This window comes from Triticum aestivum, chromosome 7B, assembly GCF_018294505.1.
Source record: "Triticum aestivum cultivar Chinese Spring chromosome 7B, IWGSC CS RefSeq v2.1, whole genome shotgun sequence".
Taxonomy (NCBI): domain Eukaryota; kingdom Viridiplantae; phylum Streptophyta; class Magnoliopsida; order Poales; family Poaceae; genus Triticum; species Triticum aestivum.
In genome coordinates this window covers 563,870,946-563,895,045 of record NC_057813.1, presented here as the reverse complement: position 1 = coordinate 563,895,045, position 24,100 = coordinate 563,870,946, and positions in this window count along the sequence as shown.

Here is a 24,100-nt window from a genome sequence, read left to right as displayed (position 1 = left end):
CGACGCAGGGCTTCGCCTAAGCACCGCTACAATATGACCGAGGTGGATTATGGTGGAGGGGGGCACCGCACACGGCTAAGAGATCAATGATCAACTTGTGTGTCTTTGGGGTGCCCCCCTCCCCCGTATATAAAGGAGTGGAGGAGGGGGAGGAGGCCGGCCTCCTAGGAGCGCCCCAAGGGGAGTCCTACTCCCACCGGGAGTAGGATTCCACCCCTTCCATGAGTAGGAGTAGGAGGGAAGGAAGGAGGAGAGAGGGGGAAGGAAAAAGGGGGGCACCGCCCCCCTTCCTTGTCCAATTCAGACTAGAGGGGGAGGGGGTGCGGCCTGCCCTGGCCGCCCCTTCCTCTCTCCACTAAGGCCCATGAGGCCCATTACACTCCCCGGGGGGTTCCGGTAACCCCCCAGTACTCCGGTATTTGTCCAAACTCACTCGGAACCCTTCCAAAGTCCAAACATAGTCATCCAATATATCGATCTTTATGTCTCGACCATTTCGAGACTCCTCGTCATGTTCGTGATCATATCCGGGACTCCGAACTACCTTCGGTACATCAAAACACATAAACTCATATTATCGATCGTCACCGAACGTTAAGCGTGCGGACCCTATGGGTTCGAGAACTATGTAGACATGACCGAGACTCATCTCCGGTCAATAACCAATAGCGGAACCTAGATGCTCATATTGGTTCCTACATATTCTACGAAGATCTTTATCGGTCAAACGGCATAACAACATGCGTTGTTCCCTTTGTCATCGATATGTTACTTGCCCGAGATTCGATCGTCGGTATCTCAATACCTAGTTTAATCTCATTACCAACAAGTCTCTTTACTCGTTCTGTAATGCATCATCGTGCAACTAACTCATTAGTTACATTGCTTGCAAGTCTTATAGTGATGTGCATTACCGAGAGGGCCTAGAGATACCTTTCCGACAATTGCCTAATCTCGATCTATGCCAACTCAACAAGTACCATAGGAGACACCTGTAGAGCACCTTTATGATCACCTAGTTACATTGTGAAGTTTGGTAGCACACAAAGTGTTCCTCGGGTATTCGGGAGTTGCATAATCTCATAGTCATAGGAACATGTATAAGTCATGAACAAAGCAATAGCAATAAACTAAACGATCAAGTCCTAAGCTAACGGAATGGGTCAAGTCAATCACATCATTCTCTAATGATGTGATCCCATTAATCAAATGAAAACTCATGTCTATGGCTAGCAAACATAACCTTCTTTGATTCAATGAGCCAGTCAAGTAGAGGCATACTAGTGACACTCTGTTTGTCTATGTATTCACACATGTACTAAGTTTCCAGTTAATACAATTCTAGCATGAATAATAAACATTTATCATGATATAAGAAAATATAAATAACAACTTTATTATTGCCTCTAGGGCATATTTCCTTCAGTTGGTGTAGTTCCTCCTTCTTGACATGGCGGTCTTCCAATGTCTTCTAACCAGCTGAATGACTCTTCTTCCGTTTCCGGGTAGACAAGTATGTCACTAAAGATGACAACCAACTTGTCCAAGTACTCCATGAAGACTTGTTCATGAGGTACATAAAGTAGGATGGCGGTATTGGTGGTGGTCATAGTTGAGTATGGTCCAAGGTGTTCTCGATCTAGAGTCAAGACCCATGGTCATGATCCGACCATGTTGTAGCTTGGTAGGGCTTAAGGGTTTCAAGGATTCTAGTGTGCGAGTGAACATTTATCATCTTATCTTTAAGCACGGTTTCTGAGATGCCAATAGTCTATCTAGTCCTTCAAACAAATAACCTTATACCACCTAAAGCATCATTTTGTATAGATCAAATCCAATCATCACTCATGTGATCCATATTCTCGTGACTCCCGAGAGAAGGTCTAACAAAATCATATATGTCGACGATCCCCAAACTCATATGTATGGCTACCCCTAAAAATCCATGGGTAGAGCATACAAGCTTCCAAGCGGGAGTAAAACACGACAATCCAAGTGCTCATCCTATTCTTCCAAGTTCCGTGTTAGTGTATCTCTATCCTAAGGAAACACGTCGTATGCCACTCCAAGATCTTGTTTCCTTCCTATGAATCAACTCCAACAACCCATTAACTTCCATTAATCACTACATAATCCTTTAGTTCTACAAATCCAATGTCTATGGTGTTCCACATGATCTCCTAAAGTCCCTATAATCCCCAAATACTTGAAAGGGTTGTCTCTACTATAGTAAGTCCACCAATTTCCATTATCATGGTCAAGTAAACTCCAAGTTCAAGCTTATATCAACTCCGAAAATTAATCCAATCTCCTAGTTTATTATCCACCAAGAAACATGGTATCCTAATTGAGATCATCAATCTAAATCCAATTTTTCTCCAAACCACGTAGACATACTCAGCATCTATACTCAACTAGGATCACCTACTTAAATCCAAACCTCATGTCCAATGAGAATTCCTACATGCTCCCCCAAAGTCATTATCGTAATGTCAACTATCTCCTATCAATATCCCCTGGCTAAGTCAAATCCTCATACTTCCAAGAATTCAGCTTGCGATCTTATTTGTCCCACTAAATCCAATTTATCCAGGGGTAATGAAAGCTATGCTACTCTATAATAATGATCCCACCAAGTTCATCTACCAACATGAAAGCCTCATAATCCACCAAATAGTCTCATATAATTCCTCAAAGTCCTTGATATAAACCCATCAAGTCATTTGTCCTCTATTCCTATATCCTCAAACTGGTCTTCCCTATGGCATCGTCGGTTCTGGTGCTATCCTAGGATGATAATGTGCTCATTCCCTACGTTCACTAGTTCCATAATGAACCCAGTGTTGAGTGAGGTTATGGAGGCTTAACTGGTTCTCTTGCAATTCTGTGGGTTAAGCACATGGTTAAGGATTCGAGATGAGTTATCTCATGAAGTCTCAAAGGGTCTAGGGATGGGTTTCCAGTCTGGAGAGTTAAACATAACTCTACGGGGTTGCACTGGGTCGAGGAGGCTGCAGCAAAAGTCTTCAGTGTCAGTTGCTTGCCGAGGTGGAATCATTGGTGCATTTTGTCTTGCTGGTCTTCAGAGATGAGAGGGAGAAGTAGCATAGAATGGGGATGCCTAGAGGGGGTTTTATGGTGCAAGTGTAAACAAACAAGTGCCGTAAAGGCCACACACAATTCCATTAAGACATGATAGGTGATATAGTCGCGTACAAGCTACCTAGGGCAGATGTGCGACTTATATCAAAACACAAACAAATAAAAAGAAGCAACACAGAACGTGGTTCCATTTGAACCATCACATGGACTCGACTACGCACATGGGGGTACATGACTCATCCTACCCTAGGGGTTCTCGGACTTGGTAGTCGTGCTTACTAGGAGAGAAGGGAGTTCAGTCTTCAGTTTCTGGGTTCCCCTTGTGGTGCCAATGGGTATGAGACAGTCGGCCGCCTGTTGGGACACATCCTTTTAATGTGCCCAAGTTCAGCACACCGGTGACAAGTGACGGAAGCAAAAAGGTTGTCATTCAGTCTTGGGTTATGTCGTCGGTGGCCTGACGACGATCTTCTATGAGGTGGATATGGAAATTCATTCCTATGCCTCTTGCCTGGGGTTTGGTTGTAGGTTTTCCGAAGTTCCACGATTTGTTGCTCCAGATTGGCAATGTGGCCTTGTAAGGCAGTGATTTGCTGTCCTCGCTCGGCCACCTTCTTCTTCTTGAGGCAGTGGAGGTGCAGAAGTGAAGGGAGGTCTTGGCGAGCCTTAAGGAATGTTTCGGTAAGGTGACGTAGAAGGTAGTCTCCTGCATTGATGAAGTGGATCTGATACTTGAGGGTTGGATCCTCATCTTCTGGGGAAATCATCACTTGAGTTGGGGCTCCAAATCCGTTCTTGCTAGGTAGGTAGCGGGTGGCGTGTTCTTCTTTCATTTCTGGAAGGAGGTCTCGAAGACGGAGGAGCGCTTCATACGCCACTTGCTGAATTGTCAGGTCTCTTGTTGGCATGGGAGGTCCAATGAAGAACTACCCCTGGGGTGAGCTCTTGGCAGGCACAAAAACCTTGGCGTAGAACTCCTTCTCGAACACATCATTTTCCAGTTCATGCAGGGTGTACATGGGTAGCAAGGGATAATGGCATTGTTGGAGGCAATCTCTTAGGAGTGATGGAAATCCCGTCGTAAGTAGTCTCAAGGGGGCGACGGCCATCTACAAAAGTTGAATAGTGGAGGTCAATATGGGAAATTCATCTTGGGTTTGGTAAGATTTAGAAAAGAAGAGGAGTATAGAGGGTTTTGCAAAAACGGGTTTTGTCCTATCTAACGCCCATGCTAACTAAGGCTTCCTACAGTCAGGATGGCTCTGGTACCAGCTCTGTGGGGACCCCGACTCGTAAGTCGTGATCACCGAATGCACGTGTACAGTGACCACAGAGATCAATGCTCACTGAACACACAGAAGCTGAGTAATGATACGTCTCCATCGTATCTACTTTTCCGAACGCTTTTGCTCTTGTTTTGGACTCTAACTTGTGTGATTTGAATGTAACTAACCCGGACTGACGCTGTTTTCAGCAGAATTGCCATGATGTTGTTTTATGTGCAGAAAACAAAAGTTCTCGGAATGACCTGAAACTCCACGGAATATCTTAGAAAAAATAATAAAAAATCCTCGCCAAAGATGAAGACCAGGGGGCCCACACCCTTTCCACGAGGGTGGGGGGCGCGCCCCCCCTCTAGGGCGCGCCCCTACCTCGTGGGCCCCCTGGACACCCTCCGACGCCAACTCCAACTCTATATATTGGCTTTCAGGGAGAGAAAAATAAGAGAGAAGAAATCATCGCGTTTTACGATACGGAGCCGCCGCCAAGCCCTAAAACCTCTCGGGAGGGCTGATCTGGAGTCCGTTCGGGGCTCCGGAGAGGGGAATTCGTCGCCGTCATCATCATCAACCATCCTCCATCACCAATTTCATGATGCTCACCGCCGTGCGTGAGTAATTCCATCGTAGGCTTGCTGGACGGTGATGGGTTGGATGAGATTTATCATGTAATCGAGTTAGTTTTGTTAGGGTTTGATCCCTAGTATCCACTATGTTCTGAGATTGATGTTGCTATGACTTTGCTATGCTTAATGCTTGTCACTAGGGCCCGAGTGTCATGATTTCAGATCTGAACCTATTATTTTTTCATGAATATATGTGTGTTCTTGATCCTATCTTGCAAGTCTATAGTCACCTATTATGTGTTATGATCCGACAACCCCGAAGTGACAATAATCGGGATACTTCTTGGTGATGACCATAGTTTGAGGAGTTCATGTATTCACTATGTGCTAATGCTTTGTTCCGGTTCTCTATTAAAAGGAGGCCTTAATATCCCTTAGTTTCCATTAGGAACCCACTGCCATGGGAGGGTAGGACAAAAGATGTCATGCAAGTTCTTTTCCATAAGCACGTATGACTATATACGGAATACATGCCTACATTACATTGATGAATTGGACCTAGTTCTGTGTCACCCTATGTTATGATTGTTACATGATGAACCGCATCCAGCATAATTATCCATCACTGAACCGGTGCCTACGAGTTTTCCATATACTGGTTCTCGCTTATTTACTTTCCCGCTGCTACTGTTACAATCACAACAAAATACCAAAAATATTTACTATTGCTTGCACTACTCTTTTGTTGCCGTTACCACCACTATCATATTACTTTGCTACTAAACACTTTGCTGCAGATACTAAGTTTCTAGGTGTGGTTGAATTGACAACTCAGCTGCTAATACTTGAGAATATTCTTTGGCTCCCCTTGTGTCGAATCAATAAATTTGGGTTGAATACTCTACCCTCGAAAACTGTTGCGATCCCCTATACTTGTGGGTTATCAAGTAACAAGAGTCTTACATCCATATATACTGTATTACACAAATTATGGCCATTATGGTCAAGTCTTACATAGATAAAGCCACAAGGGTTGAGTACCAAATAAACTTAAGCAGCGGAAATCTTCATCGATAAGTAGAACCCATGACATCTGACTTAACCCTACAGGCATTCTGACTGGGAAACGTCCTAGCTCGCATGTTCGTCTCCAAAGAACACTTTTTCGAACTCCTGTTCTTCCATGTCTGGCTAATTAAATAACCAGTGGCAAGCCAATGAGTACTTTGAATGTACTCGCAAGCAACCCATGATTGCAACAGGGCACAATAATGCAATGATATAGCACTAAGTAGGTAGTTTGCAGAAAGCTAGTTTTGAGTGCAATGACATGATCTATCAACATGTAAAGTATGCATCATGGGAGTACAGATATCCGTATGGACAAGTTGCAGATATCAACATAAGCAGAGTTGGACACCAATCCAACTTGATCATCGCGTCAAGTCATCTGACTTAACCCAATTAGCTTCATCAACACACACATATGTGGTTTGTAAAAGTCAGGACGTTGTTTAAGTAGCACCGCCCAACTGTCCTTGACCGTGGACATGGCTATTCGAATAGTTTTACACTCTATAGAGGTTGCACACTTTACCCACAAGATCCAGGGAACTTCTGTGTCATCCACGACCCGCGGTACCTCAAGTACCCGGGGTAAGCACCCGATCACTATCTTTCCCTAGTCGACACTAACATAGAGTCCACTCGATTGGTAGTAACCCCCTTGCCCAACATTTCACATCTTAAAATTGTGGATCCTCGCTCCCATATTCACCACATACCACAAGCACGGGGTACCAACGGTGTGTCCGGTGCCCTATAAAAACAGTCATGGTCGCCCTACCTGGCACGACCCCGTCCAGAGAGTGACCTCATGTCACCCCCGTCACTAGTAATGTGGGCACCATGCTAGTATGGACCTAGATAATCAATAATGCCCTTTCCCATATAATGGTAGAGTGGTTGCGCATGTAAGGTTGAGACAGTTGACAAATCTTAAATCTAATCCGTTTTCGAAAACACTCCCACACAACTTGCTCTGGTACACCACTTCTTTATCAAGTGGTAACCTAGCTCACCATCTCCCTCGGGCATTAGTGGCACCCGACGGGTTTTTTGAAAAGTCTTTGTAAACAACTTGGTTTCCTTCACCATGCATATACCCATCCCATTTGCGTAGCAGCTACTTAGCATCCTATCTACTCCCACCGGCATAACCCTCATTAAGGAGGTAGGGTCATGCACCATGCAAGTATCAACGAGGAAGTAACGGTGGCAAACCACCCCATGTGGTCACCTCATGATCATGTCTCCGATGCAAGCAATAAGAGTGCTACATTACATGCATAAAAAGGGTTTCATAGACATGGTGAAAGGGCTGCCTGCCTTGGTCTTCAAAGTCTTCAAGTCCTTCTCCTTCTTCTTATCCAACTGCTTCATCAAATACGGGATCTATTTGTCGCAAAAGAAATGACGGGAAAATAAGGCAATAGCAAAACAGAAAAACCAAAGTGCTCAGAAAAATATCAACCTATTTTAAATAAATACTAGGGTGAAAACTAAGAAGGATAAAATTCCTAGTTTTGGATTTGGAGTAGCAGAATAGAAGAAATGGATTTTCAGAGGGGTTTAAATATATTCAAATTTGAATTTGAATATGAACAGTACATAAAAGTTGGTTGGACATGAATGAAAGTTATACCATTAAATAGGTGGGATTTTTAAAAGATTTTAGGAACTGGAATTATTGCATTTGGATTAATATTTAATCCTGTGGAATTTTTGGGAAGGTGACAGAAAAAGAAAACGAAAAAGGCCACTGTGCAACTGGGCAAGAACAGCCGCAGTGCATAGGCCCAGAGGCGATTCGGCCCATGCGAGCCGAGCGGCGCGCGCGTGCTAGGTTTGAACCTGACGGGCGAGGCCTAGGCGCCAGTGAGAGAGAAGAAGGCGAGGGAGAGGAGAGGCTGACAGGCGGGGCCTGCCTGTCATCCCTAACCCCGCGACAAAGGGCCGACGAGCTCACCGGCGACGATGCAGGGCACGGCGAGGCGAGAGGACGGTAGGGTTGGTCTCAGTGCAGAGTCGCTGTTCTGGTGGAGGTGGAGTTGGTCGCCGGGGTGGCCTGGTTCGCCGGCGACAAGGTCAAGCGGCAGACGAGCTTTGGGTGGCGGCGGTTCCGGCCGTTTCCGGCAGCTACAGAGAGGGGAAACAGGGGGGAAACAATCAGTGGTCTGCGGGGGTTCCAGATCGAGGTAGAGGAGGAGCGGGGGAGGCTTGTACCTCGCGAACTCCGGCGAGCCGAAGCGGCGGAGCTCGAGCTCGGGTGCTCCTGGAGGAGAGCTGAGGGCACAGGGGGCCGATTTGGAGTGGGTAGAAGTGAGTGGTGGTGAGGGAGAGGCTCGGGGAGGCCTTTAATTAGGCGAGCCACGGCTCACCGTAGACCCGTGCGCCGGCGAGGTCGTCGCCATTGCTGTGGGTCACGGGGGCGCGTGTGGGTGTGTCTGGGGTGCTCGTGGGTTTGGTCCAGAGCGAGGGGCAAGAAGAGAGAGGGAGCAGGGGGGCCAGAGGTGCCGCGCGTGTGAGCCGCTCACTGGTGCGCTCGGGCGGTCGTTGCGCGTGCGAGCTGGGGCGAGAGGAGGGACAAGGAGGAGGGGGCCGACCACCTGCCGTGTTGCGGACAGCGAGGTGTCTCGTCAGGCGCGCTGGGGAGGCCCGAGGTGGCCGGAGGCGGTTGGAAGGGGGCAGCTACAGTGCCTGGCCGCATTGTAGCGCGCTCCAAAGTGCCCAGATAGCTTGGCATGCCATTTTCTAAGTAGTGTGAGCGCCCCCAAGCATGTCCAGCAGGTCTAGGAGGGAGTAAAGAAAGGGGGAGGGGGCTTGGATGCCATGGATGGCCAGTAGGAGAAGAGTGGGGTTGAGAGAGAGATGGAAATGGGTTGTCCAGAGGGGTAAATGAGGTGGTTTCACCGCTCAATCATTGAGCTGAGATGCAGCCATAGTTACTAGAGGTAGAAGAGGGTCAGGAGCAGCTGTGGTACAAAGTGGAAGAAGGTGTTTGATGCTTGTTTGGGTAAGAAAATGAACTCCATTTGGCATGATACTCCACAGGGTGAAATGGCACATATAATTAGGGCCTTCCACCAATTTTGAGCTCATTTGGGCAAAATTGCCAATGCAACTTTTGTAAACCCTAGAAATCAACAGAAATGCATTTACCAAGATCTAGTCATGCAAAACCATTTCCCTTGATGCACCACTTGGTATAGTGTCATCATTTGGGCATTTGAGCATGAGCACAAAGTTTGGGGGCATTTGGAATAAATTGGAAATGTAAAGTTGTTCAAACTTGAATCTGGACAGAGATGGTTCTGGTGCACTTTGGTGAACCAAAAATAGTTTGGATTGAGCTGAAACTTTGCAAGGTCATCATATTATGCATATGTGACTTGCTAGAATTTTCCTAGATATATTGGAAAATATTTCTTGTAGAAATATTTCAAATACTTGAAATGGACAGAAATGGTTTTGGAGGGTTTTGCCCAATATTTTAAACATGACCATGTGTTGAAACTCTTATATATGGAAAATATATGTCCACTGAGTTTCCCTGATTTTTCTCAAATATTTTTGAAGCTTTAAAATAATTTTAACCTATTAAAGACCATTTATGGCCTTAAGAAAAAGCCCTTAAATAAAATAGGAAAATAACTTTTGAAATTATATTTTTGTGGTTTATGGGAGTCCTATATCTAATAGGTTTCAAATATACTCTTTGAAATATTTTTCATACCCCAAATCAAGTACTTGTAGTGCAAACCTCAATTTAGGGGGTTTTGAAAAACTAATTCTTGAAAATACTATTTGGCCAAATTATTTTTGTAAGAAAATACTATATTGCTCTATACACATGGCATGATCATTGGGAAGAAGTTTGGGGCAAGGAGATGAACTATAAAAGGTGGAGTTGGGTTGACTTTAAAGAGCACTTGAAAAACACAAAGAGAAAACCAACTCCAAATAAAAGCCAAATAATGCAAAAGTTTTTGTCAAACCACACTTTATCATGATTTATTAGCTTAAGTGTTGTGGCATGAAAATCAGGGTGTGATAGCCATGTTACCTTCTGGGTCATGAACATGCTGACATCGAAGCGGGCAATAAGTGGACCTTTAGCAGGCCGAAAGAGACAACAGGCTCGCACTGGACCATGAAGAGCATGGGCCGCTAAGAGGCCGAAAGTCAGGTCGGACTTTATATGGCCCAATTGTGTTGTGGGCCTTTAGCAGGCCGAAAGATAAACTGGGCTGGTATAGGTCATGAAGAGCATGGGTCGTTAAGAGGCCAAAACTTAGGTCCAACTACAAATAGCCCAACTCATTTATGGGCCGTTAACGGGCTGAAAGACACACCGGGCTGGAAATTGGCCCAACACTTAAATGGGTCACTAAGTGGCTGATAGACGTACATCTTGAAAATTGGCCCATCCCTTGTATGGGCCGTTAATAGGCCGAAACCACATGGGGCCGATATTGAGCCCAAATATATAGCAGACTGTTAACGGGCTCGAACTGATAATGGACTGCAATGGTGTCAAATAGTTAATGGGTCGTTGACGGGCCGAATTGGCACATCTCGTATGGGTCGTGGGCTTAAATGGACCAGACACAAGTAGGCCCTATATGGGTCGGCCTGTTAATTTTGACTGGCCGGCCTCTTTCACCTAAATGGGCACTGTTGGGCCTTGCCACGTGCCAATGTATCATAGGCGCCTCCCGTACAATGAGTGGATGACATTTGTCCCAACGCTGAACCGACACGTGGATCCTCCGGCGGATGACACGTGGAAAATCCCCATTGGTCGGGGCTGTTAACGGGTTATCGGATCCAAACTGGAACCCGATAGCTTAACAGCGACTCATTATGGTGGATGCCACGTGTCGGTTACCCTTGACGAAAACACTTCCATGACGCACCATTTATCGTCATGGAAGTGGACACTTCCGTGATTGTAATTTTGGTATTACCATGGAACACTTCTATGACAGCACAAGTATGACTATCTTGATTCTATCATAAAATCGTCATGGATGTACATGCATGACAGAAAACATGACCTACTATGACAAACACGTATCATCATATAAGTGTATTTTTTGTAGTGATGGTGAGTCTATTTGTGCCATTGGAATTAATTATTATGTGCTCAAGCTCTTCTTTGATTTGCTTTAGTATGATGTTAACACGAATTCTTCTTTTATTTTTGTTCAGTGATGTTCTTGGATTTAAAGATCTGGTTATGCTTAGCATTACACGATACTTCTGTTATCAGTTTCTTTTCAAGAAAGTCATTCATTTTCTCAAGGCCCCATCACACCTGGAAATTATATTGGTTACATTAGAGAAATTCAAGTTCCAGCCCATAATTCTCATTGCTAAGCTTTCCTACAGTAGATTAGATTTCTGTTCTTTCTAAATGGTGTACATCCATTGAGATATTGGCCTGGAAGATGGTTGTTTTATAAGGATATGGATAGCTTGACAGGACACAAGGAGAAAGTTACTGCCTAAAAATCATGGGGCGACACATAATTGTTGCCATCACGGACCTTATGACAATTGTTATTACGATTTTCAATATGGGATTGACATAGTAAATTTTCCCTTACATATTGCTCTTTCAAGATCAAGAGATTTATTTTAATAACTTGAACTGTTTAACCAGCATATCAAAGAGGTAATGATCAAGCTGCTAAAACATGGTTGTAAGCCATTTCCTTTATGAAAATAGTCGAAATTTGCAAATTTAAGTGTGTACCAAGTTGTGCATAGCTTTCCGTTTGTGTAAGTGGAAATATTAATAGTTTTAGTTGTCCAGCTTCTGCAGGGATATCTTGGTAGAGTTGGTTCAAACTTACTTAATGCATTGATGGGATCACCAAGTTTTGGCGCTGGTTGAGATTGGGTAGGCTGGACCATGAATTCCTAGGAGATTGTGAAAATTATCATGCTTGCTTGCAAGCATGTTTCATGAATTGGAGAGATTGGGACTGAACATTGACCCCAAATCTGTATTGCTACTGTCTTCTCATTGCATTTGTTTCCAAATTAAATTAATCAAGTTATATTTTCAGTAGCAAGTCAATGATGTATTCCCCTAGTGGAATTTCGATTCCTCTTTCTTGTTTCAGTATCACGTCTTATTTCTGTTTTTGTGTAACTGAAAAGTATTAATGGCTTAATTTGTCCGATTTCTGCAGGGATATCTTGCTAGAGTTGGTTCAAACTTATTAATGCATTATTGCGATCATCAACTTTTGGCGTTGGTTGAGATTGGGTAGGTTGGACATGAATTCCTAGGAGATTGTGGGAATTCTCATACTTGCTTACAAGTATGTTTCATGAATTGGAGAGATTGGGACTGAACACTGACCCCAAATTTATATTACAGCTCATGTCTTCTCATTGATTTGTCTCCGCATTTATTTAATCAAATTATAGTTTCAGTAGCAAGTCTACAATGTATTCCCCTCATGGAATTTCGATTCCTCTTATTTGAGTTTCACTTTTTATTTATATATATATTAGATTTGTTTCTTCTCCTATGACAAGCAGTTCTACAGTTGCGTTTGTGTATGCATGTATGAGAATATAGCCTCCAACCTTTACATAGAAACTCATTTATCGCTTTGGCTGGTTCTATTTTTTCTCTGTAGCAAAATAGGAATGTCATATGTACATTTTTCTAGCTGCGACATTTTACATTATATACCGTTTTTTTATTATATTGATGAGTCATCGGTATCATAAGTTTGTTTATCTTCATGATTTTTCCATAATGTTTTTGGTCCTAGATTTATAGTTATTCTTTTTCTGCTCATGCAAAGGAGAGGTGTGTTCAAACAAGTATACCTATTATAATTATTTTGGATGCTAATTAGTAAATTATATCCAAAATATGTAGAGGCCGTGACATTAGATAGTTTGAGCAAAAGGATTTATGCTATGGGTGAGAAGGAAAAGGCATTTTCTTTGTATGTTGATCATCAGTGCGGTTGTTTGATACGCTGCCAAGTGCCAACAACCTTTCCCGTTCTTCTTGCTTGCCATTTAGTGATTTCCTAGAGATAGTGGATCACTATTTCTGCTGCTGAAAGATTTGTTATGGTTCTGAATGTTTGTATGTCTTCATGGCCTTCCCAGGGATGAAGTTCTGAATATCCTCACTGCTCTATGGGTCTATTATTGCAAGAACTAATGATGTACGGTGAGTTGCCTCACATCATCATTTAGGATTTTTACTTCTTATATATCCACTATTGTCCTCATATATCCACTATTCATCTCTATCGAGTAGACACCGTTTTATTATTATGTGCTGATATACTCTACAATTTAGTAACAATAATCTTGCGTAATGCAGACTAACATGGCAGATGGTATAGTGCATTGGGATTTCCCTGCCAGTTAAGATTTTCATTCCAGGTTGGCATTGTTGATCATTAAGAAATTCGACAAGAGATTTTATATGGATCAGCAGCAGGACAATGAAGCCTATAGGTTATTATTACTGTTCTTTGCACACGTTCCCGTCATTTTCATTTCATTCTTGTTTCATGTTCTTCTGTCCGTAACCTATTAAATAACTATGATTTGTCAATCCCTGAATTTCCCTCTGTAATGTCGTACCAACCACCAAATAATTTAGTCTAGGTCAGACATGTATATAAAAATCCTGCTATTCTTTTCTTTGCTTGATTAAAGGTTTATCCTAGGAAGTCTTGTTGTTCATTCTCCTTCTCTCTACAAACCATAGCTAGGCAAGAAAATTTCTTTTCAGCATGCGTTCTCCTATTATTAAGCTTTATTTTGCTATAGTTTCTCAGGCAAATTAAGTTTTCGAGTCAATAGTTCACCTGCCTCCCAATGCATGTAATACTATTTGGAACTAGCATTCCAATGGATTCAGTTACATGATGCTGGATTAGATGGTTGCCATTATGCAGAGCATCTTCAATGCCTCGGGTGATGTTCTATATAAAATGACGTAAAATGAAAAATTGGGCAATATTCAATACTACTTGCTTCCAGAGGTAGTATGATGTACCGTAAACAATCTCCTGAGCTATCATATCACTGAAAAGGAAGCAATCAATGGAGCTGCAGAAACCAACACATCTGAGAAGAAGTAGCTGTCCATTGTATGGCAGAAGGGATGGTATGTAGAACAAACTTGAAAGAATACATGCTTTGAATTGTTTTCAGATTAGCTTGCACTACGTAAAAGACAACAAGCAAAATCAACCTATACACATGCTAGCTCTACAATAGCAGTGTTAAATATAATCGCAGGGATTTAATGGAAACTTCACTGTAAAGAGGAGTGATTTGTGCCGCTAAGGCGTTTCTTGCGCTTGGATACAGGCGAGAAGCAGGAGTAAGAGCATCTCCAACAGCCGTGCTAAATAAGCTCCATGCCACAAATTTGTCCTTTTTAGCGCGCGCGCAATCGATATAGAGGCTCCAGCGGACGCGCAATAAGCGTGCGCGGCATATAGAGTTGGGCGCGCGGTCCGACATCACGCGCTATGTATTAGGTGTGCCCGCTTCCGCGCGCTGCACACTCGAGCGGTCGCGCGGCACTCTCTCCGTCGCCCACCTTTGCCCCACCCGCGCCACCACCGGCAAATTGACCCAATGGACGCTCGCGCCGGCACCCCCTCACCCCTTCCTACACCCGCGACCCCTCCTCCGCCGCCGCCGCAAACCCTAAGGCGGGGAGTTTTGGCTTCGCCTCCGCCGGAGCTCCTCCAAGCACCGGCATCGCGCACGGCCTCCACGGGTGACTTCAGCGGTGGGTGGCATCGCGCCGGCGCCCGCCATGAAGCCACATGCCCCCTCTCGAAGCTCCCAAATGCTACACGGCCGAAGAAGGGCAAGGTATCCGCGAAGAAGAACAAGGCGGCAGACGGCTCTGGCTCCTCGAAGCCGTCAAGGAAGAAGCTTGCACTACAAAAAAAAGACACATCCGTGACATTTGGGCCGAACGAAAAAAAATTCTATAACGATAATTGTGACAAAACCCGGTTTCATCGTAGATGTGGTGGGCTCCTACTTCTATGACAAAAAATCATGACACAAAATGGGCTTTTCGTCCTGGGCGGGCCGGAGACGCAGCTGCATGACATTCTTTGGGCCGTCCATGACGGAAAAAACCGTGGTAGAAGCGAGGGGGAGGAAAATTTCGGGGAGTTCCCGGTTACGGTGGAAGGTCGGGGGCCGAGCGATGCGCGTTTCTCTCGTACACGTACGCGTGTGTGTGCGAGGCGTTGGCTCTAACTGAACCCGAGCGAGGCGTTGGGCTCTAACTGAACCCGAGCGATTGCACTGCAGGCTACGCGTTACTGAACCCGAGCAATCGATCGATGGCTGTTAACTGAACCTGATCGAGCAATTCCTTCGCTACTGCTGCTAACTGAAGCCGAGCGATGGGATGAACAGTGAGCATTGCGGGGGGTTTGGATGAACAGTGAGAGGTGGCATTGCCTCTGGATGAACAGGACCCCGTGGTGTGGTGAAGGGCTGGATGAACAGTAGACGGTGGAGGGGTGCCCGTGGAGGGGTGGATGAACAGGACCCCGTGGTGTGGAGGGCTGGATGAACAGTAGACGGTGAAGGGGTGCCCGTGGAGGGGTGGTTGAACAGGATCCCGTGGTGTGGAGGGCTGGATGAACAGTAGACGGTGGAGGGGTGGTTGAACAGTAGCCGGTGGAGTAGCGCACGGTGGAGGCTGGATGAACAGGAGCCCGTGGATGAACAGTCGCAGGTGGAGGCTGGACGAGGTCGACGGTGGATGAACAGTAGCTCGTGGAGGCTGGAGGAGTCGACGGTGGAGATGAACAGTATCCCATGGAGTCCCGTGTTGCTGTACGCCACACCCCTCCTGATGAACAGGACCCTCATTTCGACCGTAGCGCTCCAACACAAGTCCGTTTCCACCGTTTTGCGGTACGCCACACCCCTCCCGATCAACAGGACCCCCGTTTCGACCGTAGCGCTCCAACACAAGTCCGTTTCCTCCGTTTTGCAGTACGCCACACCTCACCCGATCAACAGGACCCCCGTTTTGACCGCAGGAGGTCTGTTTCCTCCGTTTTGCGGTACGCCACACCCCTCCCAATGAACAAGATCCCGTTTCGAACATGGCCGGTCGAACACAAGGCCGTTTCCTCCGTTTTGCGGTATGTCAGGCCTCCTTTTCCATCGCCTGTTCTGTCCAAGCCCTCCCGATGAACACGACCACGCATTCTGTTGCCTCCCCATGAACACGACGAAGACGCTGTTTCTCCGTTCCGACCCAGCCATGTCAACGATCCCTCGCCGTACGTATGCGCGAGTAGGCATTCGAGACCCCGCCCGTATGTACACATACGTGGCCGTATTTTCTTTCTTGCACCCTGGCCGCCTCTATTATGACACATGCGCGCCTCTACATCCACCAGTATATCTGTATGTACATGTTCGCGACCAGAATGACAACGCTACGTACGCTTCGACCAGGTGGGTCCCGACTGTCAGGCACTTCCTTGCGTGCGAAGATGTCGCTGGTGGGTCCCAGCAGTCAGGGGGTGAATCATTTTGTTTTTTTTGCCTAGACGCACTTCCTTGCGTGCGAAGGTGTAGCTGGTGGGTCCCAACAGTCGGGGGGCTAGTGGGTCCCAGCAGTTAGGGGGCAACTCGTTTTTTTTGCCCGGACGCACTTCCTTGCGCGCGAAGGTGTAGCTGGTGGGTCCCACCAGTCAGGGGGAAACGTTTTTTTCGCAAAATACGGTGGCCCGTCCGGTGGGTCCCTGCTGTCACGTGGAGGAATCATTATTTTCCACGTAATAAGGAGGCACTTCCTTGTTGCCGCCGTGGACCCAGCTGTCAGCCTCTTCACGTATAGTCCACGTCCGATGGAAGTCGTTCCTTGACCACGTTGACCATGCCGCGTCGAGAGCACCAGGGCGGTGGACGACGGCGAGGCCTGGGAAGGGGACGACACAGAGGCAGGGAAGACTCGGCAGTTGTTTCCCACTCGGAGGGGAGTACGACTGTACGAGGGTTTACTGGTTCGTCTGCCGTCGCCGGAGAATAACAGCAGGTGTGGGTGAGTAGAGGGATGGCTAGGCCAGCGATGGGAGTACGGTCGTGCGGTGAGGCCTGTGCGGCAGCACAGCCGGCCGCGCGGAGGAGGGAGCAGGCAGTCCCGCCAGCGCTTGTTTGAGCGGCTGGAGCAGAAAGAGCAGAGATTGAAGAAGCACGATGGCCGTTGGATGGACATCCAACAGTCAGTGCTTGTGCGTCAACCTTTTTTTAGGAAAACCTCAAATCTGTGGAAAACAGCATACAGCCCATCTGCCATTATTTCTAATAATTTACAGCCCATTTTCTAATTCCTAAGGTTTATTTTGGAGCCCATATTCTTTTTGTTAGCATTACAGCCCATATTGTGGCAACGGTTAAAAAATTATACGAAATTTTGCATATTTCGGTGCAGTACGAACTGTTTTTAATCCCGAAATTTCGACTCACATTCAAACTGATTTTAAAAATAAATGTATATCAATATAAAATCCAACAAATTCTCCACGCATAAAAATTAATGTCATTTAAAATCTTGAAATGATAAAAAAGATATTTGAAACTAATTGCCGGTTTGATGTGTTTTAAAAATGTACAACCCATTTCTCATTACTGATGGGCCATTTTCTCGGCCAACCGAATGAAAGCTCTCCTCGTCTTGAAAGATTTGCAGCCCAACAGGCCTGACAAAGCGACTTACTTGGCAAATCACAAAAAAATTGGGTTGTGGCCGTGGACCCAGCTGTTAGCCTCTCCACATACAGTACTCTTCCGATGTAAGTCGTTCCTTGACCACGTTGACCACGCTGCGCAGAGAGCACCACGGCGGTGGACGACGGCGAGGCTTAGGAAGGGGACGACGCGGCAGTGGAAGCCCGCACGGAGAGGACTACGAGGGTTCACTGGTTCAGCTGTGGTGTGAGGCTGCCGTCGTCGCAGAGCCTGGCCAGCGGTGGGAATAGTAGGGGACGGTGAGGCCTCTGCGGTAGCACAGCCGGCCACGAGAAGGAGCATGCGGCACGACCGGCGCTGCTTTGGGTGACTGGAGCAAGAAGACCAGAGGTTGAAGAAGCACTACGGCTGTTGGATGGACATCATATGGTCACTGGAGCTAGAATCGTTCATATTGACTAAGTTGAGAAAGCCCTTCGTCCCCGTCAACTTAGTAGGCCCACAAGTCAGCCTTCCAGCAAGGTGGGTCCCAGCTAGCCGGGGGAGTATTCATTTTTTTGTGCGTAATAAGGAGGCACTTCCGATGGGTCCGAGCTGACAGCGGGAGAAACGTTTTTTTCGCGAAATATGGTGGCCCGTCCGGTGGGTCCCAGCAGTCAGGGGGAAATGATTTTTTTCGCAAAATACTGGTGGCCCATCCGGTGGGTCCCCGCTGTCAGGTGGAGGAATAATTATTTTCCATGTAATAAGGAGGCACTTCCTTGCGGCTGCCGTGGACCCGGCTGTCAGCCTCTCCACGTACAGTACTCTTCCGATGGAAGTCGGTCGTTGACCACATTGACCGCGCCGCGCCGAGAGCACCACGGCGGTGGACGACGGCAAGGCCTAGGAAGGTGATGACACGGAGCCGTGCAAGACGTGGCAGTGGGTTCCCACGCGGAGAGGAGTACGAGCGTTCACTGGTTCGGCTGCGGTGGGAGGCTGCCATTGCCGCAGAATAACAGGGGGTGTGGGTGAGTGGAGGGATGGCCTGGCCAGTGGTGGGAGTAGTATGGGGGCGGTGAGGCCTCCATGGTAGCACAGCCGGCCACGAGAGGCACGAGCAGGCGGCACGACCGGCGCTGCTTTGGGCGGCTGGAGCAAGAAGACCAGAGGTTGAAGAAGCACTATGGCCGTTGGATGGACATCATACGGTCACTGGAGTATTGACTAAGTTGACAAAGCTCTCCGTCCCTGTCAACTTAGTAGGCCCACAAGTCAGCCCAACAATATGGTGGGTCCCAGCTAGCAGGGGGTATTCATTTTTTTGGGCGTAATAAGGAGGCACTTCCTTGCGTGCGAAGATATAGCTGGTGGGTCCGACCTGTCAGCGGGGGGAACGTTTTTTTTCGCGAAATACAGAGGCCCTTCCTATGGGTCCTAGCTGTCAGGTGGAGGAATCATTATTTTGCGCGTAATAAGGAGGCATTTCCTTGCATGCGGCCGTGGACCCAGCTGTCAGCCTCTCCACGTACAGTGCACTTCCGATGGATGTCGTTCATTGACCACGTTGACCAGGCCGCGCCGAGAGCACCAGGGTGGTGGACGATGGCGAGGCCTAGGAAGGGAACGACACGGAGCCAGGGAATACTCGGCAGTCATTTCCCACGCGGAGGAGTACGAGGGTTTACTGGTTCGTCTGCCGTCGCCGGAGAATAACAGCATGTGTGGGTGAGTAGAGGGATGGCTAGGCCAGCGATGGGAGTATGGTGGGGCCGTGAGGCCTGCGCGGCAGCATAGCCGGCCGTGGGAGGAGGGAGCAGGCAGTGCCGTCGGCACTTGTTTGAGTGGCTTGAGCATGAAGAGCAGAGATTGAAGAAGCACGACAGTCGTTGGATGGACATCCAACAGACACTGCTCTCGTGTGTTCACTAAGTTGACAGGGCGTTGCGTGTGCATCAACCTTTTTTTATGAAAGCATACGCGTCAACCTGTAGTAGGCGCACAAGTCAGCCTCAAATCTGTGGAAAACAGCATATAGCCCATCTGCCATTATTTCTAATAATGTACATCCCATTTGCTAGTTCTTAAGAATTTTTTTGGAGCCCATCTTCTTTTTGTTAGCATCACACCTCATATTGTGGCCACGGTTAAAAAGTATACGGAATTTTGCATATTTCGGTGCGGTCAACTATTTTTAATCCAGAAATATCGATTCACATTCAAACTATTTTGAAAAATAATTTTTATAAATATAAAATCCAAATAATTGTCCACGCATAAAAATCAATAGAATTTAAGATCTTGTAATGAAAAAAAATTGAAACTAATTCCCGGTTTAATGTGTTTTAAAAATGTACAGCCCATTTCTGGGCAAACCGAATGAAACTCTACTCGTCTTGAAAGATTTGCAGCCTAGTAGGGCCGATAAAGCAAGTAGGCCTTGTTTGGGTATTTCTTTTAAAAAATAGAACTGGGCTAGCCATTTTCAGCAAGAAAAAAACACAACTGGGCTCATGATGTGGTAAACATAAATAAAACCCTGGCTAGACGGGCCACAGCCCCCGCACAACCCCATTGTTACCCTGATCTGTCGCTAAAACTAGCATAAATAACAACTGCTTGTTCCTAAAAAAACTGCGCGACTTGCTGGGTCCCTGGTGTCAGCCGCTCGTAGTCTAATTCTCTCGTTTATTGACTACGTTGACAATGGCGTGAGCCCCAGATGTCCAGCCTTTCCTATGAAAATTTACAGCCCATTTGATGTGCTAGTTCGAAATAAGTTTGTGGGTGCTGGTGGGGGCTAATCACTTGGCTTCTGTAATGCACAGTGAGCTCAAGCAGCCGGCGAGAGTGATGTTATTTCCCTTGGTTTGGATTTGTTACAATATTTCACTCCAAATTAAACGAATGGCAAGCCATTTGCCTTGTTTCAAAGAAAATATGACAGTCACAGCCGAGTTGAAAAGGGCAGGAACATCTAACTCCAGCTTATAAACTGTACAAAAGCACGAGGGTTAATTGTTCATCAGGTTTACAAAAAAAAACAGATTGAAAAGGGCAACAACATCTAACTCCAGCACTGTTTTCGGCAGTCACGGTCAAATGGATCGGTCAGGTCCATAGAATGAACATCCTGGGTCGTAAAATTTACTGGATTATGACCACAATATGTTGTAAATAGAAGCCCGACACGTTCAGAAGCTCTTTGCCCACCTAAAACTCCTTTTTTTGCTCTTCGACATACCCATCCATCAAAACCATGCTGCTGATAAACTTAAGCCTGATGGACAATAGTAACCTCGCATTCAGCAGGAAGAATGTGACAAATCTTGTGTTTGCACGGTTGGCTACATATCGTTCTAGCGTTATTATCTTCAATCGAATCTCATGAGAAGTGAGAAAATCCCGATGCTTACGAATCCACCGATTGGTTATAACTTTCTTACCCCGTCCTGTTGCCTAAATAGACATGAAGATTGAAAATAGTTAAGGTCTAAAAGAAGAGTGTTGAAAGAGCAACAGCCGAACGGTTAATTCTAGTACACTATATGCGGGCTTCTAATGTGCATGAAATTATCACCTTTATATACAACTTTTCCAGACATGAAAAGCAGTGCAGCAAGCCAACAATCTTGTTCAAATCAAAACTATTCATTTGGATATATAAGATCTTGACAGAATCTAGCACCATTGATAGGCCATCCATGGAGAAACTCTTCATTGAGCATAGAACATAATATTAGTACAAAATGTGTACTCCAAGATGATATATAAATTATGCGCAGAAATTTAAAATGCAGCTTATGATTACAAGTGTAGATGATAATATAAAGTACCTGAAGAACTGTGGAGCCAAACACCAAATTGAAATGAGCACAGAGATCATGTATTACACCCAAGGTCTCCAGTTTAGGCACAGAGAGGACGGTTATTTGCAATGGTGAATAACTAGAATCAAGGATCAACCTTTGAAGTGAAGGGGCATCTTGGATGATGAGCTGCCTTCTGTCAAAAGAAATTCCAATTCTTACAAGGTTAGGCGACTTTATTTGGAGACAACCGATTCTAACTGTGAAAACAAGCACCAAGCACTCCAGCGCAGGGCAACTGGAGTGGATGATGCTGTGCAATGAGGCCTCCGATATACGAACCCGCACAAGTGAAAGTTTCTTGAGAAATGGGAGTCGAAGGTTTAGTACTACATTGTCTGGTAGGTAGCACTGCGCAAAGGTGGTGGTGTGGAGAGAGGACGAAAACCCCGAGATGGACATCGGTGCTGAGGGCACAAGTTCATGGCATTCGGTATGTGGTATGTGATTTCCAAGGGAATAGTAGAACTCAAGCAGCTGTAGTTCTGTGAATTCAGGGGATTCCAGCCAGGCATCCACCGTGCAGGGCATGGTATGCTTGCTCAGGTAGCATGACGGGATGCAGAGGCTTTGAACGGAGCCCTGGTGGGAGGAGATCATGGCTCTGGGGATTTCAAAATCATTGAAGAGAGATAACTGACGACAGTCGAGATTAAGGGGAACGGCGTGCCATAGAGGGCGCCACCGAATTGAGAGGACTTGGGTGCGGCAGCAATCCTTGGTGGGGAGAAGCGAGATGATCTCCCCAAGGATGGCATCCGGGAGATCGCTGATGCGGTCCACCCGAGATTCTATGGGTTCCTGGGATCCAGTGGGGGCGGGGTCACTGCTTCTCCCCTCGCTGCTTGGTGCAGGATCTACAACAGGCGTCGCCACTGGCGGGAGCCTCATCTTCTTGGCGCTGGGGTCAGCCGACTCCATTTTCCTCGAGGGCGTCGCGTCGCGCTCACAGATTTGAGCAGAGTAACGAATGACGAGCCTAATTGTAGTGTGAGCGAAGAAGAAGGGGAGCTGGGGGTTTTCTGTAGGAGTGAGGAAGAAGGGGAGCTGGGGTTTTCTGTAGGAGTGAGGTGAGGAATTTGGTGGTACGAGTGGAGCAAGCTGACGTGAGGTGGGTGGGAGCGAGGAGGAAGAAGAGCACCCAGGTTTTTTTGGGGGGGTGGTGTGCTGGGTGTGGGTAGCGCCTCTCATTTAGTAAATATATGGGCTTTTGAATTGATTTTACTATTTACTAGCGTGGATGGGCTGTTTTTTCTTGGGACCCGAGAAACAATTACTACTAGTACAGTGGAGACACTCTAGAGCTACCCAGAAAAACAATTACTACTAGTACAGTGGAGACACTCTACCGCTTCTGTGTCAGGACCCCGACTCAATGCCACATCGATCTAGCATGTAACACCTCATATCACCTTGCGGCCTCACGCACGGTATTCCCACGGGTGTCGCCTTACCTTAGCCCGGGACCGTTTGCGCCTTTTGGCACACGTATATGACAGTGTCGCTAGCATCCATATGATAAGGAGCCCGGGCTGACATGGCTAGTCGTAAACCCAAAGTGGCACAGACTTACAGGGACAGGCATCCATGACCCAGCATCGAACGTGTCGGTCATCAGCGAGTGAAACCAGGCTGTAGCACTGGGCTAGCAGGACTCCGGTGAACCGGGCTGTAGCGGGCTAACAGGACCCCGGTATTCATCGCATGACATTTCCCCGAAGGGACAGACACAGGAACGAAGAAGGACACATGCCGGCCAGCCTAAGTGTTCCGGAGCAGTAGCAAGCTACCATGGCTCAGTGAAACACTAGGAGACATTTCCCCGTAAGAGAGGCTACTAAAGATAAACGACTAGATGGTCAGATCCCACACAGACCAAGCATTTCAATAACATACACACAATATGCTCGATATGTGCAAATACAACATGGCATCACAACATGACTCTACGACTCAAGTAATTTATTCAATAGGCTCCGAGGAGCGAGATATTACAAACATGGGTCTCATGACCCAACAATCAGAGCATACAAATTAAAGCACAAGCGGAAGCTATCATGTCTGGGTATAGACATCTATAACTGAAAAAAAAGGCTGAGAAGCCTGACTATCTACCAGATCCTGCCGGGGCACAAGATCGTAGCTGAGGTAACAAGCTAAACGTCGAAGTCCAAGCGGAACTACTAGTGAGACTGAAGTCTCTCTGCAAAAACATAAAATAGGCAAACGTGAGTACAAATGTACCCAGCAAGACTTACATCAGAACTAACTACATATGCATCATTATCAACAAAGGGGATGGTGGGGTTTAACTGCAGCAAGCCAGCTTTGACTCGGTGGCTATCCTGAACTATGACTGCAATGTAACTCTTTTGAGGTGGCGCACACGAGTCCACATATTCCCCATATCAATACACCACTATGGATCCGCTCCCGTCTCCCTACGAGAGCGCCATCCATAGCACTCACGCTTATCTTGCGTATTTTAGAGTATCCACTTTCA